Source organism: Ambystoma mexicanum, unplaced genomic scaffold (genome assembly GCF_040938575.1).
Source record: "Ambystoma mexicanum isolate Mex_15411 unplaced genomic scaffold, UKY_AmexF1_1 Mex_scaf3, whole genome shotgun sequence".
Classification (NCBI taxonomy): domain Eukaryota; kingdom Metazoa; phylum Chordata; class Amphibia; order Caudata; family Ambystomatidae; genus Ambystoma; species Ambystoma mexicanum.
In genome coordinates, this window is record NW_027182444.1 from 12,841,100 (window position 1) to 12,862,338 (window position 21,239).

A 21,239-nucleotide genomic window follows, 5' to 3' on the forward strand; every position below is an offset into this window, starting at 1 on the left:
ATGAGATGTGATATCTCAATGCTTATACCAAACCTGAGACCCTTCCTATAGCATGAGATGTGATATCCAACTTCTTCCCATTCCAATACTGAGACCCTTCCTATAACATGAGATGTGATGTCTCAATGCTTCTAATACCAAACCTGAGATCTTTCCTATAACATGAGATGTGATATCCAACTCCTTCCCATTCCAATCCTGAGACCCTTCCTATAGTATGAGATGTGATATCACAATGCTTATACAAAACCTGAGACCGTTCCTATAGCTTGAGATGTGATATCCAACTCCTTCCCATTCCAATCCTGAGACCCTTCCTATAGCATGAGATGTGATATCTCAAGGCCTCTAATACCAAACCTGAGATCCTTCCTCTAATATGAAATGTGATATCCAACTCCTTCCCCTTCCAAACCTGAGAGCCTTCCTATAGCATGAGATATGATATCCAAGTCCTTCCCATTCCAATCCTGAGACCCTTCCTATATCATGAGATGGGATATCTCAATGCTTCTAATACCAAACCTGAGACCCTTCCTATAACATGAGATGGGAATATCCAACTCCTTCCCATTCCAATCCTGAGACCCTTCCGATAGCAGAGATGTGATATCTCAATGCTTATACCAAACCTGAGATCCTTCCTATAACATGAGATGTGATATCCAACTCCTTCCCATTCCAACCCTGAGACACTTCCTATAGCATGAGATGTGATATCTCACTGCTTATACCAAACCTGAGACCCTTCCTATAGCATGAGATGTGATATCCAACTCCTTCCCATTCCAATCCTGAGGCCCTTCCTATAGCATGAGATGTGATGTCTCAATGCTTCTAATACCAAACCTGAGATCCTTCCTATAACATGAGATGTGATATCCAACTCCTTCCCATTCCAATCCTGAGACCCTTCCTATAGCATGAGATGTGATGTCTCAATGCTTCTAATACCAAACCTGAGAACCTTCCTACAGCATGCGATGTGATATCTCAATGCTTCTAATACCAAACCTGAGACCAGTCCTATAACATGAGATGTAATATCCAACTCCATCCCATTCCAATCCTGAGACCCTTCCTATAGCATGAGATGTGCTATCTCAATGCTTATACCAAACCTGAGACCCTTCCTAAAGCTTGAGATGTGATATCCAACTCCTTCCCATTCCAATCCTGAGACCCTTCCTATAGCATGATATGTGATATCTCAATGCCTCTAATACCAAACCTGAGATCCTTCCTCTAACATGAAATGTGATATCGAACTCCTTCCCTTTCCAAACCTGAGAGCCTACCTATAGCATGAGATGTGATATCCAAGTCCTTCCCATTCCAATCCTTAGACCCTTCCTACAGCATGCAATATGATATCTCAATGATTCTAATAACAAACCTGAGACCCGTCCTATAACATGAGATGTGATATCCAACTCCTTCCCGTTTCAAACCTGAGACCCTTCCTATAGCATGAGATGTGATATCCAACTTCTTCCCATTCCAATCCTGAGACCCTTCCTATAACATGAGATGTGATGTCTCAATGCTTCTAATACCAAACCTGAGATCTTTCCTATAACATGAGATGTAATATCCAACTCCTTCCCATTCCAATCCTGAGACCCTTCCTATAGCATGAGATGTGCTATCTCAATGCTTATACCAAACCCGAGACCCTTCCTAAAGCTTGAGATGTGATATCCAACTCCTTCCCATTCCAATCCTGAGACCCTTCCTATAGCATGAGATGTGATATCTCAATGCTTCTAATATCAAACTTGAGACCCTCCCTATAGCATGAGATGTGATACCCAAGTCCTTCCCATTCCAATCCTGAGACCCTTCCTATAGCATGAGATGTGATATCTCAATGCTTATACCAAATCTGAGACCCTTCCTATAGCATGAGATGTGATATCCAACTCCTTCCCATTCCAATCCTGAGACCCTTCATATAGCATGAGATGTGATGTCTCAATGCTTCTAATACCAAACCTGAGATCCTTCCTATAACATGAGATGTGATATCCAACTCCTTCCCATTCCAATCCTGAGACCCTTATGATAGCATGAGATGTGATATCTCAATGCCTCTAATACCAAACCTGAGATACTTCCGATAGCATGAGATGTGATATCTCAATGCTTCTAATACCAAACCTGAGATCCTTCCTATAACATGAGATGAGATTTCCAAATCCTTCCCCTTCCAAACCTGAGACCCTCCCTTTAGCATGAGATGTGATATCAAACTCCTTCCCATTCCAGTCCTGAGACCCATCTGATAGCATGAGATGTGATATTTCAATGCCTCTAATACCAAACCTGAGATCCTACCTCTAACATGAAATGTGATATCCATCTCCTTCCCTTTTCAAACCTGAGACCCTTCCTATGGCATGAGATGTCATATACAACTCCTTCCCATTCCAATCCTGAGACCCTTCCTATAGCATGAGATGTGATATCTCAATGCTTATACCAAACCTGAGACCCTTCCTATAGCATGAGATGTGATATCCAACTTCTTCCCATTCCAATCCTGAGACCCTTCCTATAACATGAGATGTGATGTCGCAATGCTTCTAATACCAAACCTTAGATCTTTCCTATAACATGAGATGTGATATCCAACTCCTTCCCATTCCAATCCTGAGACCCTTCCTATAGCATGAGATGTGATATCACAATGCTTATACCAAACCTGAGACCGTTCCTATAGCTTGAGATGTGATATCCAACTCCTTCCCATTCCAATCCTGAGACCCTTCCTATAGCATGAGATGTGATATCGCAAGGCCTCTAATACCAAACCTGAGATCGTTCCTCTAACATGAAATGTGATATCCAACTCCTTCCCCTTCCAAACCTGAGAGCCTTCCTATAACATGAGATGTGATATCCAACTCCTTCCCATTCCAATCCTGAGACCCTTATGATAGCATGAGATGTGATATCTCAATGCCTCTAATACCAAACCTGAGATACTTCCGATAGCATGAGATGTGATATCTCAATGCTTCTAATACCAAACCTGAGATCCTTCCTATAACATGAGATGTGATTTCCAAATCCTTCCCCTTCCAAACCTGAGACCCTCCCTTTAGCATGAGATGTGATATCCAACTCCTTCCCATTCCAATCCTGAGACCCTTCTGATAGCATGAGATGTGATATTTCAATGCCTCAAATACCAAACCTGAGATCCTACCTCTAACATGAAATGTGATATCCATCTCCTTCCCTTTCCAAACCTGAGACCCTGCCTATAGCATGAGATGTGATATCCAAGTCCTTTCCATTCCAATCCTGAGACCCTTCCTATAGCATGTGATGTGATATCTCAATGCTTATACCAAACCTGAGACCCTTCCTATGGCATGAGATGTCATATACAACTCCTTCCCATTCCAAACCTGAGACCCTTCCTATAGCATGAGATGTGATATCTCAATGCTTACACCAAACCTGAGACCCTTCCTATAGCATGAGATGTGATATCCAACTTCTTCCCATTCCAATCCTGAGACCCTTCCTATAACATGAGATGTGATGTCGCAATGCTTCTAATACCAAACCTGAGATCTTTCCTATAACATGAGATGTGATATCCAACTCCTTCCCATTCCAATCCTGAGACCCTTCCTATAGCATGAGATGTGATATCACAATGCTTATACCAAACCTGAGACCGTTCCTATAGCTTGAGATGTGATATCCAACTCCTTCCCATTCCAATCCTGAGACCCTTCCTATAGCATGAGATGTGATATCTCAAGGCCTCTAATACCAAACCTGAGATTGTTCCTCTAACATGAAATGTGATATCCAACTCCTTCCCCTTCCAAACCTGAGAGCCTTCCTATAGCATGAGATATGATAGCCAAGTCCTTCCAATTCCAATCCTGAGACCCTTCCTATAACATGAAATGTGATATCCAACTCCTTCCCATTCCAACCTGAGACCCTTCCTATAGCATGAGATGGGATATCTCAATGCTTCTAATAACAAACCTGAGACTCTTCCTATAACATGAGATGGGATATCCAACTCATTCCCATTCCAATCCTGAGACCCTTCCGATAGCAGAGATGTGATATCTCAATGCTTATACCAAACCTGAGACCCTTCCTATGGCCTGAGATGTCATATACAACTCCTTCCCATTCCAATCCTGAGACCCTTCCTATAGCATGAGATGTGATATCTCAATGCTTATACCAAATCTGAGACCCTTCCTATAGCATGAGATGTGATATCCAACTCCTTCCCATTCCAATCCTGAGACCCTTCCTATAGCATGAGATGTGATGTCTCAATGCTTCTAATACCAAACCTGAGATCCTTCCTATAACATGAGATGTGATATCCAACTCCTTCCCATTCCAATCCTGAGACCCTTATGATAGCATGAGATGTGATATCTCAATGCCTCTAATACCAAACCTGAGATACTTCCGATAGCATGAGATGTGATATCTCAATGCTTCGAATACCAAACCTGAGATCCTTCCTATAACATGAGATGTGATTTCCAAATCCTCCCGCTTCCAAACCTGAGACCCTCCCTTTAGCATGAGATGTGATATCCAACTCCTTCCCATTCCAATCCTGAGACCCTTCTGATAGCATGAGATGTGATATCTCAATGCCTCTAATTCCAAACCTGAGATCCTACCTCTAACATGAAATGTGATATCCATCTCCTTCCCTTTCCAAACCTGAGACCCTGCCTTTAGCATGAGATGTGATATCCAAGTCCTTCCCATTCCAATCCTGAGACCCTTCCTATAGCATGTGATGTGATATCCCAATGCTTATACCAAACCTGAGACCCTTCCTATGGCATGAGATGTCATATACAACTCCTTCCCATTCCAATCCTGAGACCCTTCCTATAGCATGAGATGTGATATCTCAATGCTTATACCAAACCTGAGACCCTTCCTATAGCATTAGATGTGATATCCAACTTCTTCCCATTCCAATCCTGAGACCCTTCCTATAACATGAGATGTGATGTCTCAATGCTTCTAATACCAAACCTGAGATATTTCCTATAACATGAGATGTGATATCCAACTCCTTCCCATTCCAATCCTGAGACCCTTCCTATAGTATGAGATGTGATATCACAATGCTTATACAAAACCTGAGACCGTTCCTATAGCTTGAGATGTGATATCCAACTCCTTCCCATTCCAATCCTGAGACCCTTCCTATAGCATGAGATGTGATATCTCAAGGCCTCTAATACCAAACCTGAGATCCTTCCTCTAATATGAAATGTGATATCCAACTCCTTCCCCTTCCAAACCTGAGAGCCTTCCTATAGCATGAGATATGATATCCAAGTCCTTCCCATTCCAATCCTGAGACCCTTCCTATATCATGAGATGGGATATCTCAATGCTTCTAATACCAAACCTGAGACCCTTCCTATAACATGAGATGGGAATATCCAACTCCTTCCCATTCCAATCCTGAGACCCTTCCGATAGCAGAGATGTGATATCTCAATGCTTATACCAAACCTGAGATCCTTCCTATAACATGAGATGTGATATCCAACTCCTTCCCATTCCAATCCTGAGACACTTCCTATAGCATGAGATGTGATATCTCACTGCTTATACCAAACCTGAGACCCTTCCTATAGAATGAGATGTGATATCCGACTCCTTCCCATTCCAATCCTGAGACCCTTCCTATAGCATGAGATGTGATATCTCAATGCTTCTAATATCAAACTTGAGACCCTCCCTATAGCATGAGATGTGATACCCAAGTCCTTAGCCATTCCAATCCTGAGACACTTCCTATAGCATGAGATGTGATATCTCAATGCTTCTAATACCAAACCTGAGACTCTTCCTATAACATGAGATGGGATATCCAACTCCTTCCCATTCCAATCCTGAGACCCTTCCAATATCAGAGATGTGATATCTCAATGCTTATACCAAACCTAAGACCCTTCCTATGGCATGAGATGTGATATCCAACTCCTTCCCATTCCAATCCCGAGACCCTTCCTATAGCATGAGATGTGATATCTCGATGCTTATACCAAATCTGAGACCCTTCCTATAGCATGAGATGTGATATCCAACTCCTTCCCATTCCAATCCTGAGGCCCTTCCTATAGCATGAGATGTGATGTCTCAATGCTTCTAATACCAAACCTGAGATCCTTCCTATAACATGAGATGTGATATCCAACTCCTTCCCATTCCAATCCTGAGACCCTTCCTATAGCATGAGATGTGATGTCTCAATGCTTCTAATACCAAACCTGAGAACCTTCCTACAGCATGCGATGTGATATCTCAATGCTTCTAATACCAAACCTGAGACCAGTCCTATAACATGAGATGTGATATCCAACTTCTTCCCATTCCAATCCTGAGACCCTTCCTATAACATGAGATGTGATGTCTCAATGCTTCTAATACCAAACCTGAGATCTTTCCTATAACATGAGATGTAATATCCAACTCCATCCCATTCCAATCCTGAGACCCTTCCTATAGCATGAGATGTGCTATCTCAATGCTTATACCAAACCTGAGACCCTTCCTAAAGCTTGAGATGTGATATCCAACTCCTTCCCATTCCAATCCTGAGACCCTTCCTATAGCATGATATGTGATATCTCAATGCCTCTAATACCAAACCTGAGATCCTTCCTCTAACATGAAATGTGATATCGAACTCCGTCCCTTTCCAAACCTGAGAGCCTACCTATAGCATGAGATGTGATATCCAAGTTCTTCCCATTCCAATCCTTAGACCCTTCCTACAGCATGCAATATGATATCTCAATGATTCTAATAACAAACCTGAGACCCGTCCTATAACATGAGATGTGATATCCAACTCCTTCCCGTTTCAAACCTGAGACCCTTCCTATAGCATGAGATGTGATATCCAACTTCTTCCCATTCCAATCCTGAGACCCTTCCTATAACATGAGATGTGATGTCTCAATGCTTCTAATACCAAACCTGAGATCTTTCCTATAACATGAGATGTAATATCCAACTCCTTCCCATTCCAATCCTGAGACCCTTCCTATAGCATGAGATGTGCTATCTCAATGCTTATACCAAACCTGAGACCCTTCCTAAAGCTTGAGATGTGATATCCAACTCCTTCCCATTCCAATCCTGAGACCCTTCCTATAGCATGATATGTGATATCTCAATGCCTCTAATACCAAACCTGAGATCCTTCCTCTAACATGAAATGTGATATCGAACTCCGTCCCTTTCCAAACCTGAGAGCCTACCTATAGCATGAGATGTGATATCCAAGTTCTTCCCATTCCAATCCTTAGACCCTTCCTACAGCATGCAATATGATATCTCAATGATTCTAATAACAAACCTGAGACCCGTCCTATAACATGAGATGTGATATCCAACTCCTTCCCGTTTCAAACCTGAGACCCTTCCTATAGCATGAGATGTGATATCCAACTTCTTCCCATTCCAATCCTGAGACCCTTCCTATAACATGAGATGTGATGTCTCAATGCTTCTAATACCAAACCTGAGATCTTTAATATAACATGAGATGTGATATCCAACTCCTTCCCATTCCAATCCTGAGACCCTTCCTATAGCATGAGATGTGATATCTCAATGCTTCTAATATCAAACTTGAGACCCTCCCTATAGCATGAGATGTGATACCCAAGTCCTTTCCATTCCAATCCTGAGACACTTCCTATAGCATGAGATGTGATGTCTCAATGCTTCTAATACCAAACCTGAGATCCTTCCTATAACATGAGATGTGATATCCAACTCCTTCCCATTCCAATCCCGGGACCCTTCCTATAGCATGAGATGTGATATCTCGATGTTTATACCAAACCTGAGACCCTTCCTATAGCATGAGATGTGATATCCAACTCCTTCCCATTCCAATCCTGAGACCCTTCCTATAGCATGAGATGTGATATCTCAATGCCTCTAATACCAAACCTGAGATCCTTCCTCTAACATGAAATGTGATATCCAACTCCTTCCCTTTCCAAACATGAGAGCCTACCTATAGCATGAGATGTGATATCCAAGTCCTTCCCATTCCAATCCTTAGACCCTTCCTACAGCATGCAATATGATATCTCAATGATTCTAATAACAAACCTGAGACCCATCCTATAACATGAGATGGGATATCCAACTCTTTCCCATTCCAATCCTGAGACACTTCCGATAGCAGAGATGTGATATCTCAATGCTTATACCAAACCTGAGACCCTTCCTATAACATGAGATGTGATATCCAACTCCTTCCCGGTCCAAACCTGAGACCCTTACTATAGCATATGTGATATCCAACTCCTTCCCATTCCAAACATGAGACCCTTCCTATAGCAAGAATGTAATATCCAACTCCTTCCCATTCCAATCCTGAGACCATTCCTATAGCATGAGATGTGATATCTCAATGCTTCTAATACCAAACCTGAGATCCTTCCTATAACATGAGATGTGATATCCAACTCCTTCCCATTCCAATCCTGAGACCCTTCCTATAGCATGAGATGTGATGTCTCAATGCTTCTAATACCAAACCTGAGAACCTTCCTACAGCATGCGATGTGATATCTCAATGCTTCTAATACCAAACCTGAGACCAGTCCTATAACATGAGATTGGATATCCAACTCCTTCCCCTTCCAAACCTGAGACCCTTCCTATAGCATGAGATGTGATATCCAACTTCTTCCCATTCCAATCCTGAGACCCTTCCTATAACATGAGATGTGATGTTTCAATGCTTCTAATACCAAACCTGAGATCTTTCCTATAACATGAGATGTAATATCGAACTCCTTCCCATTCCAATCCTGAGACCCTTCCTATAGCATGAGATGTGCTATCTCAATGCTTATACCAAACCTGAGACCCTTCCTAAAGCTTGAGATGTGATATCCAACTCCTTCCCATTCCAATCCTGAGACCCTTCCTATAGCATGAGATGTGATATCTCAATGCTTCTAATATCAAACTTGAGACCCTCCCTATAGCATGAGATGTGACACCCAAGTCCTTCCCATTCCAATCCTGAGACACTTCCTATAGCATGAGATGTGATATCTCAATGCTTATACCAAACCTGAGACCCTTCCTATAGCATGAGATGTGATATCCAACTCCTTCCCATTCCAATCCTGAGACCCTTCCTATAGCATGAGATGTGATGTCTCAATGCTTCTAATACCAAACCTGAGATCCTTCCTATAACATGAGATGTGATATCCAACTCCTTCCCATTCCAATCCTGAGACCCTTCCTATAGCATGAGATGTGATGTCTCAATGCTTCTAATACCAAACCTGAGAACCTTCCTACAGCATGCGATGTGATATCTCAATGCTTCTAATACCAAACCTGAGACCCGTCCTATAACATGAGATGTGATATCCAACTCCTTCCCGTTTCAAACCTGAGACCCTTCCTATAACATGAGATGTGATATCCAATTCCTTCCCGTTTCAAACCTGAGACCCTTCCTATAGCATATGTGATATCCAACTCCTTCCCATTCTAAACATGAGACCCTTCCTATAGCAAGAATGTAATATCCAACTCCTTCCCATTCCAATCCTGAGACCATTCCTATAGCATGAGATGTGATATCTCAATGCTTCTAATACCAAACCTGAGATCCTTCCTATGACATGAGATGTGATATCCAATTCCTCCCCATTCCAAACCTGAGAACCTTCCTACAGCATGCGATGTGATATCTCAATGCTTCTAATACCAAACCTGAGACCAGTCCTATAACATGAGATTGGATATCCAACTCCTTCCCCTTCCAAACCTGAGACCCTTCCTATAGCATGAGATGTGATATCCAACTTCTTCCCATTCCAATCCTGAGACCCTTCCTATAACATGAGATGTGATGTCTCAATGCTTCTAATACCAAACCTGAGATCTTTCCTATAACATGAGATGTGATATCCAACTCCTTCCCATTCCAATCCTGAGACCCTTCCTATAGCATGAGATGTGCTATCTCAATGCTTATACCAAACCTGAGACCCTTCCTAAAGCTTGAGATGTGATATCCAACTCCTTCCCATTCCAATCCTGAGACCCTTCCTATAGCATGAGATGTGATATCTCAATGCCTCTAATACCAAACCTGAGATCCTTCCTATAACATGAGATGTGATATCCAACTCCTTCCCATTCCAATCCTGAGACCCTTCCTATAGCATGAGATGTGATATCTCAATGCTTCTAATACCAAACCTGAGACCAGTCCTATAACATGAGATTGGATATCCAACTCCTTCCCCTTCCAAACCTGAGACCCTTCCTATAGCATATGATGTGATATCCAACTCCTTCCCATTCCAATCCTGAGGCCCTTCCTATAGCATGAGATGTGATGTCTCAATGCTTCTAATACCAAACCTGAGATCCTTCCTATAACATGAGATGTGATATCCAACTCCTTCCCATTCCAATCCTGAGACCCTTCCTATAGCATGAGATGTGATGTCTCAATGCTTCTAATACCAAACCTGAGAACCTTCCTACAGCATGCGATGTGATATCTCAATGCTTCTAATACCAAACCTGAGACCCGTCCTATAACATGAGATGTGATATCCAACTCCTTCCCGTTTCAAACCTGAGACCCTTCCTATAACATGAGATGTGATATCCAACTCCTTCCCGTTTCAAACCTGAGACCCTTCCTATAGCATATGTGATATCCAACTCCTTCCCATTCTAAACATGAGACCCTTCCTATAGCAAGAATGTAATATCCAACTCCTTCCCATTCCAATCCTGAGACCATTCCTATAGCATGAGATGTGATATCTCAATGCTTCTAATACCAAACCTGAGATCCTTCCTATGACATGAGATGTGATATCCAATTCCTCCCCATTCCAAACCTGAGAACCTTCCTACAGCATGCGATGTGATATCTCAATGCTTCTAATACCAAACCTGAGACCAGTCCTATAACATGAGATTGGATATCCAACTCCTTCCCCTTCCAAACCTGAGACCCTTCCTATAGCATGAGATGTGATATCCAACTTCTTCCCATTCCAATCCTGAGACCCTTCCTATAACATGAGATGTGATGTCTCAATGCTTCTAATACCAAACCTGAGATCTTTCCTATAACATGAGATGTGATATCCAACTCCTTCCCATTCCAATCCTGAGACCCTTCCTATAGCATGAGATGTGCTATCTCAATGCTTATACCAAACCTGAGACCCTTCCTAAAGCTTGAGATGTGATATCCAACTCCTTCCCATTCCAATCCTGAGACCCTTCCTATAGCATGAGATGTGATATCTCAATGCCTCTAATACCAAACCTGAGATCCTTCCTCTAACATGAAATGTGATATCCAACTCCTTCCCTTTCCAAACATGAGAGCCTACCTATAGCGTGAGATGTGATATCCAAGTCCTTCCCATTCCAATCCTTAGACCCTTCCTACAGCATGCAATATGATATCTCAATGATTCTAATAACAAACCTGAGACCCATCCTATAACATGAGATGGGATATCCAACTCCTTCCCATTCCAATCCTGAGACACTTCCGATAGCAGAGATGTGATATCTCAATGCTTATACCAAACCTGAGACCCTTCCTATAACATGAGATGTGATATCCAACTCCTTCCCGGTCCAAACCTGAGACCCTTACTATAGCATATGTGATATCCAACTCCTTCCCATTCCAAACATGAGACCCTTCCTATAGCAAGAATGTAATATCCAACTCCTTCCCATTCCAATCCTGAGACCATTCCTATAGCATGAGATGTGATATCTCAATGCTTCTAATACCAAACCTGAGATCCTTCCTATAACATGAGATGTGATATCCAACTCCTTCCCATTCCAATCCTGAGACCCTTCCTATAGCATGAGATGTGATGTCTCAATGCTTCTAATACCAAACCTGAGAACCTTCCTACAGCATGCGATGTGATATCTCAATGCTTCTAATACCAAACCTGAGACCAGTCCTATAACATGAGATTTGATATCCAACTCCTTCCCCTTCCAAACCTGAGACCCTTCCTATAGCATGAGATGTGATATCCAACTTCTTCCCATTCCAATCCTGAGACCCTTCCTATAACATGAGATGTGATGTCTCAATGCTTCTAATACCAAACCTGAGATCTTTCCTATAACATGAGATGTAATATCCAACTCCTTCCCATTCCAATCCTGAGACCCTTCCTATAGCATGAGATGTGCTATCTCAATGCTTATACCAAACCTGAGACCCTTCCTAAAGCTTGAGATGTGATATCCAACTCCTTCCCATTCCAATCCTGAGACCCTTCCTATAGCATGAGATGTGATATCTCAATGCTTCTAATATCAAACTTGAGACCCTCCCTATAGCATGAGATGTGACACCCAAGTCCTTCCCATTCCAATCCTGAGACACTTCCTATAGCATGGGATGTGATATCTCAATGCTTATACCAAACCTGAGACCCTTCCTATAGCATGAGATGTGATATCCAACTCCTTCCCATTCCAATCCTGAGACCCTTCCTATAGCATGAGATGTGATGTCTCAATGCGTCTAATACCAAACCTGAGATCCTTCCTATAACATGAGATGTGATATCCAACTCCTTCCCATTCCAATCCTGAGACCCTTCCAATAGCAGAGATGTGATATCTCAATGCTTATACCAAACCTAAGACCCTTCCTATGGCATGAGATGTGATATCCAACTCCTTCCCATTCCAATCCCGAGACCCTTCCTATAGCATGAGATGTGATATCTCGATGCATATACCAAATCTGAGACCCTTCCTATAGCATGAGATGTGATATCCAACTCCTTCCCATTCCAATCCTGAGGCCCTTCCTATAGCATGAGATGTGATGTCTCAAGGCTTCTAATACCAAACCTGAGATCCTTCCTATAACATGAGATGTGATATCCAACTCCTTCCCATTCCAATCCTGAGACCCTTCCTATAGCATGAGATGTGATGTCTCAATGCTTCTAATACCAAACCTGAGAACCTTCCTACAGCATGCGATGTGATATCTCAATGCTTCTAATACCAAACCTGAGACCCGTCCTATAACATGAGATGTGATATCCAACTCCTTCCCGTTTCAAACCTGAGACCCTTCCTATAACATGAGATGTGATATCCAACTCCTTCCCGTTTCAAACCTGAGACCCTTCCTATAGCATATGTGATATCCAACTCCTTCCCATTCCAAACATGAGACCCTTCCTATAGCAAGAATGTAATATCCAACTCCTTCCCATTCCAATCCTGAGACCATTCCTATAGCATGAGATGTGATATCTCAATGCTTCTAATACCAAACCTGAGATCCTTCCTATGACATGAGATGTGATATCCAATTCCTCCCCATTCCAAACCTGAGAACCTTCCTACAGCATGTGATGTGATATCTCAATGCTTCTAATACCAAACCTGCCAGTCCTATAACATGAGATTGGATATCCAACTCCTTCCCCTTCCAAACCTGAGACCCTTCCTATAGCATGAGATGTGATATCCAACTTCTTCCCATTCCAATCCTGAGACCCTTCCTATAACATGAGATGTGATGTCTCAATGCTTCTAATACCAAACCTGAGATCTTTCCTATAACATGAGATGTGATATCCGACTCCTTCCCATTCCAATCCTGAGACCCTTCCTATAGCATGAGATGTGCTATCTCAATGCTTATACCAAACCTGAGACCCTTCCTAAAGCTTGAGATGTGATATCCAACTCCTTCCCATTCCAATCCTGAGACCCTTCCTATAACATGAAATGTGATATCCAACTCCTTCCCATTCCAACCTGAGACCCTTCCTATAGCATGAGATGGGATATCCAACTCCTTCCAAATCCAATACTGATACCCTTCCAATAGCATGAGATGTGATATCCCAATGCTTCTACCAAACCTGAGAACCATACTATGGCATGAGATGTGATATCAAACTCCTTCCCATTCCAATCCTGAGACTCTTCCTATAGCTTGAGATGTGATATCCGAAATCCTTCCCATTCCAATTCTGAGACCCTTCCTATACGATGAGACTTGATATCTCAATGCTTCTAATACCAAACCTGAGACCCGTCCTATAACATGAGATGTGATATCCAAATCTTTCCCCTTCCAAACCTTAGACCCTTCCTTTATCATGAGATGTGATATCCAACTCCTTCCCATTCCGATCCTGAGACCCTTCCGATATCATGAGATTTGTTATCTCAATGCTTCTTATATCAAAATTGAGACCCGCCTATAACATGAGATGTGATATCCAAATCTTTCCCCTTCCAAACCTTAGACCCTTCCTTTATCATGAGATGGGATATCCAACTCCTTCCCATTCCAATCCTGAGACCCTTCCGATAGCAGAGATGTGATATCTCAATGCTTATACCAATCCTGAGACCCTTCCTATGGCCTGAGATGTCATATACAACTCCTTCCCAATCCAATCCTGAGACCCTTCCTATAGCATGAGATGTGATATCTCAATGCTTATACCAAATCTGAGACCCTTCCTATAGCATGAGATGTGATATCCAACTCCTTCCCATTCCAATCCTGAGACCCTTCCTATAGCATGAGATGTGATGTCTCAATGCTTCTAATACCAAACCTGAGATCCTTCCTATAACATGAGATGTGATATCCAACTCCTTCCCATTCCAATCCTGAGACCCTTCCTATAGCATGAGATGTGATGTCTCAATGCTTCTAATACCAAACCTGAGAACCTTCCTACAGCATGGAATGTGATATCTCAATGCTTCTAATACCAAACCTGAGACCAGTCCTATAACATGAGATTGGATATCCAACTCCTTCCCCTTCCAAACCTGAGACCCTTCCTATAGCATGAGATGTGATATCCAACTTCTTCCCATTCAAATCCTGAGACCCTTCCTATAACATGAGATGTGATGTCTCAATGCTTCTAATACCAAACCTGAGAACCTTCCTACAGCATGCGATGTGATATCTCAATGCTTCTAATACCAAACCTGAGACCCGTCCTATAACATGAGATGTGATATCCAACTCCTTCCCGTTTCAAACCTGAGACCCTTCCTATAACATGAGATGTGATATCCAACTCCTTCCCGTTTCAAACCTGAGACCCTTCCTATAGCATATGTGATATCCAACTCCTTCCCATTCCAAACATGAGACCCTTCCTATAGCAAGAATGTAATATCCAACTCCTTCCCATTCCAATCCTGAGACCATTCCTATAGCATGAGATGTGATATCTCAATGCTTCTAATACCAAACCTGAGATCCTTCCTATGACATGAGATGTGATATCCAATTCCTCCCCATTCCAAACCTGAGAACCTTCCTACAGCATGCGATGTGATATCTCAATGCTTCTAATACCAAACCTGAGACCAGTCCTATAACATGAGATTGGATATCCAACTCCTTCCCCTTCCAAACCTGAGACCCTTCCTATAGCATGAGATGTGATATCCAACTTCTTCCCATTCCAATCCTGAGACCCTTCCTATAACATGAGATGTGATGTCTCAATGCTTCTAATACCAAACCTGAGATCTTTCCTATAACATGAGATGTGATATCCGACTCCTTCCCATTCCAATCCTGAGACCCTTCCTATAGCATGAGATGTGCTATCTCAATGCTTATACCAAACCTGAGACCCTTCCTAAAGCTTGAGATGTGATATTCAACTCCTTCCCATTCCAATCCTGAGACCCTTCCTATAACATGAAATGTGATATCCAACTCCTTCCCATTCCAACCTGAGACCCTTCCTATAGCATGAGATGGGATATCCAACTCCTTCCAAATCCAATACTGATACCCTTCCAATAGCATGAGATGTGATATCCCAATGCTTCTACCAAACCTGAGAACCATACTATGGCATGAGATGTGATATCAAACTCCTTCCCATTCCAATCCTGAGACTCTTCCTATAGCTTGAGATGTGATATCCGAAATCCTTCCCATTCCAATTCTGAGACCCTTCCTATACGATGAGACTTGATATCTCAATGCTTCTAATACCAAACCTGAGACCCGTCCTATAACATGAGATGTGATATCCAAATCTTTCCCCTTCCAAACCTTAGACCCTTCCTTTATCATGAGATGTGATATCCAACTCCTTCCCATTCCGATCCTGAGACACTTCCGATATCATGAGATTTGTTATCTCAATGCTTCTTATATCAAAATTGAGACCCGCCTATAACATGAGATGTGATATCCAAATCTTTCCCCTTCCAAACCTTAGACCCTTCCTTTATCATGAGATGGGATATCCAACTCCTTCCCATTCCAATCCTGAGACCCTTCCGATAGCAGAGATGTGATATCTCAATGCTTATACCAATCCTGAGACCCTTCCTATGGCCTGAGATGTCATATACAACTCCTTCCCAATCCAATCCTGAGACCCTTCCTATAGCATGAGATGTGATATCTCAATGCTTATACCAAATCTGAGACCCTTCCTATAGAATGAGATGTGATATCCAACTCCTTCCCATTCCAATCCTGAGACCCTTCCTATAGCATGAGATGTGATGTCTCAATGCTTCTAATACCAAACCTGAGATCCTTCCTATAACATGAGATGTGATATCCAACTCCTTCCGATTCCAATCCTGAGACCCTTCCTATAGCATGAGATGTGATGTCTCAATGCTTCTAATACCAAACCTGAGAACCTTCCTACAGCATGCGATGTGATATCTCAATGCTTCTAATACCAAACCTGAGACCAGTCCTATAACATGAGATTGGATATCCAACTCCTTCCCCTTCCAAACCTGAGACCCTTCCTATAGCATGAGATGTGATATCCAACTTCTTCCCATTCCAATCCTGAGACCCTTCCTATAACATGAGATGTGATGTCTCAATGCTTCTAATACCAAACCTGAGATCTTTCCTATAACATGAGATATAATATCCAACTCCTTCCCATTCCAATCCTGAGACCCTTCCTATAGCATGAGATGTGCTATCTCAATGCTTATACCAAAACTGAGACCCTTCCTAAAGCTTGAGATGTGATATCCAACTCCTTCCCATTCCAATCCTGAGACCCTTCCTATAGCATGAGATGTGATACCCAAGTCCTTCCCATTCCAATCCTGAGACACTTCCTATAGCATGAGATGTGATGTCTCAATGCTTCTAATACCAAACCTGAGATCCTTCCTATAACATGAGATGTGATATCCAACTCCTTCCCATTCCAATCCCGGGACCCTTCCTATAGCATGAGATGTGATATCTCGATGTTTATACCAAACCTGAGACCCTTCCTATAGCATGAGATGTGATATCCAACTCCTTCCCATTCCTATCCTGAGACCCTTCCTATAGCATGAGATGTGATATCTCAATGCCTCTAATACCAAACCTGAGATCCTTCCTCTAACATGAAATGTGATATCCAACTCCTTCCCTTTCCAAACATGAGAGCCTACCTATAGCATGAGATGTGATATCCAAGTCCTTCCCATTCCAATCCTTAGACCCTTCCTACAGCATGCAATAGGATATCTCAATGATTCTAATAACAAACCTGAGACCCATCCTATAACATGAGATGGGATATCAAACTCCTTCCCATTCCAATCCTGAGACACTTCCGATAGCAGAGATGTGATATCTCAATGCTTATACCAAACCTGAGACCCTTCCTATAACATGAGATGTGATATCCAACTCCTTCCTGGTCCCAACCTGAGACCCTTACTATAGCATATGTGATATCCAACTCCTTCCCATTCCAAACATGAGACCCTTCCTATAGCAAGAATGTAATATCCAACTCCTTCCCATTCCAATCCTGAGACCATTCCTATAGCATGAGATGTGATATCTCAATGCTTCTAATACCAAACCTGAGATCCTTCCTATGACATGAGATGTGATATCCAATTCCTCCCCATTCCAAACCTGAGAACCTTCCTACAGCATGCGATGTGATATCTCAATGTTTCTAATACCAAACCCGAGACCAGTCCTATAACATGAGATTGGATATCCAACTCCTTCCCCTTCCAAACCTGAGACCCTTCCTATAGCATGAGATGTGATATCCAACTTCTTCCCATTCCATTCCTGAGACCCTTCCTATAACATGAGATGCGATGTCTCAATGCTTCTAATACCAAACCTGAGATCTTTCCTATAACATGAGATGTGATATCCAACTCCTTCCCATTCCAATCCTGAGACCCTTCCTATAGCATGAGATGTGATATCTCAATGCTTATACCAAACCTGAGACCCTTCCTATAGCGTGAGATGTGATATCCAACTCCTTCCCATTCCAATCCTGAGACCCTTCATATAGCATGAGATGTGATATCTCAAGGCCTCTAATACCAAACCTGAGATCCTTCCTCTAACATGAAATGTGATATCCAACTCCTTCCCATTCCAAACCTGAGAGCCTTCCTATAGCATGAGATATGATATCCAAGTCCTTCCCATCCAATCCTGAGACCCTTCCTATAACATGAAATGTGATATCCAACTCCTTCCCATTCCAACCTGAGACCCTTACTATAGCATGAGATGGGATATCCAACTCCTTCCAAATCCAATGCTGATACCCTTCCGATAGCATGAGATGTGATATCCCAATGCTTCTACCAAACCTGAGACCCATACTATGGCATGAGATGTGATATCAAACTCATTCCCATTCCAATCCTGAGACCCTACCTATAGCTTGAGATGTGATATCCAACTCCTTCCCATTCCAATTCTGAGACCCTTCCTATACCATGAAACTTGATATCTCAATGCTTCTAATACAAAACCTGAGACCCGTCCTATAACATGAGATGTGATATCCAAATCCTTCCCCTTCCAAACCTTAGACCCTTCCTTTATCATGAGATGTGATATCCAATTCCTTCCCATTCCAATCCTGACACCCTTCCGATATCATGAGATTTGTTATCTCAATACTTCTAATATCAAACTTGAGACCCTCCCTATAGCATGAGATGTGACATCCAAGTCCTCCCCATTCCAATCCTGAGACTCTTCCTATAGCATGAGATGTGATATCTCAATGCTTCTAATACCAAACCTGAGACCCTTCCTATAACATGAGATGGGATATCCAACTCCTTCCCATTCCAATCCTGAGAGACCCTTCCGATAGCAGAGATGTGATATCTCAATGCTTATACCAAACCTGAGACCCTTCCTATGGCCTGATTTGTCATATACAACTCCTTCCCATTCCAATCCTGAGACCCTTCCTATAGCATGAGATGTGATATCTCAATGCTTATACCAAATCCGAGACCCTTCCTATAGCATGAGATGTGATATCCAACTCCTTCCCATTCCAATCCTGAGACCCTTCCTATAGCATGAGATGTGATGTCTCAATGCTTCTAATACCAAACCTGAGATCCTTCCTATAACATGAGATGTGATATCCAACCCCTTCCCATTCCAATCCTGAGACCCTTATGATAGCATGAGATGTGATATCTCAATGCCTCTAATACCAAACCTGAGATACTTCTGATAGCATGAGATGTGATATCTCAATGCTTCTAGTACCAAACCTGAGATCCTTCCTATAACATGAGATGTGATATCCATCTCCTTCCCTTTCCAAACATGAGACCCTGCCTATAGCATGAGATGTGATATCAAAAGTCTTTCCCATTCCAATCCTGAGACCCTTCCTATAGCATGTGATGTGATATCTCAATGCTTATACCAAACCTGAGACCCTTCCTATGGCATGAGATGTCATATACAACTCCTTCCCATTCCAATCCTGAGACCCTTCCTATAGCATGAGATGTGATATCTCAATGCTTATACCAAACCTGAGACCCTTCCTATAGCATGAGATGTGATATCCAACTTCTTCCCATTCCAATCCTGAGACCCTTCCTATAACATGAGATGTGATGTCTCAATGCTTCTAATACCAAACCTGAGACCCTTCCTATAACATGAGATGGGATATCCAACTCCTTCCCATTCCAATCCTGAGACCCTTCCGATAGTAGAGATGTGATATCTCAATGCTTATACCAAACCTGAGACCCTTCCTATGGCCTGAGATGTCATATACAACTCCTTCCCATTCCAATCCTGAGACCGTTCCTATAGCATGAGATGTGATATCTCAATGCTTATACCAAATCTGAGACCCTTCCTATAGCATGAGATGCGATGTCTCAATGCTTCTAATACCAAACCTGAGATCCTTCCTATAACATGAGATGTGATATCCAACTCCTTCCCATTCCAATCCTGAGACCCTTATGATAGCATGAGATGTGATATCTCAATGCCTCTAATACCAAACCTGAGATACTTCCGATAGCATGAGATGTGATATCTCAATGCTTCTAATACCAAACCTGAGATCCTTCCTATAACATGAGATGTGATTTCCAAATCCTTCCCCTTCCAAACCTGAGACCCTCCCTTTAGCATGAGATGTGATATCCAACTCCTTCCCATTCCAATCCTGAGACCCTTCTGATAGCATGAGATGTGATATTTCAGTGCCTCTAATACCAAACCTGAGATCCTACCTCTAACATGAAATGTGATATCCATCTCCTTCCCTTTCCAAACCTGAGACCCTGCTTACAGCATGAGATGTGATATCCAAGTCCTTCCCATTACAATCCTGAGACCCTTCCTATAGCATGTGATGTGATATCTCAATGCTTATACCAAACCTGAGACCCTTCCTATGGCATGAGATGTCATATACAACTCCTTCCCATTCCAATCCTGAGACCCTTCCTATAGCATGAGATGTGATATCTCAATGCTTATACCAAACCTGAGACCCTTCCTATAGCATGAGATGTGATATCCAACTTCTTCCCATTCCAATCCTGAGACCCTTCCTATAACATGAGATGTGATGTCTCAATGCTTCTAATACCAAACCTGAGATCTTTCCTATAACATGAGATGTGATATCCAACTCCTTCCAATTCCAATCCTGAGACCCTTCCTATAGCATGAGATGTGATATCACAATGCTTATACCAAACCTGAGACCGTTCCTATAGCTTGAGATGTGATATCCAACTCCTTCCCATTCCAATCCTGAGACCCTTCCTATAGCATGAGATGTGATATCTCAAGGCCTCTAATACCAAACCTGAGATCGTTCCTCTAA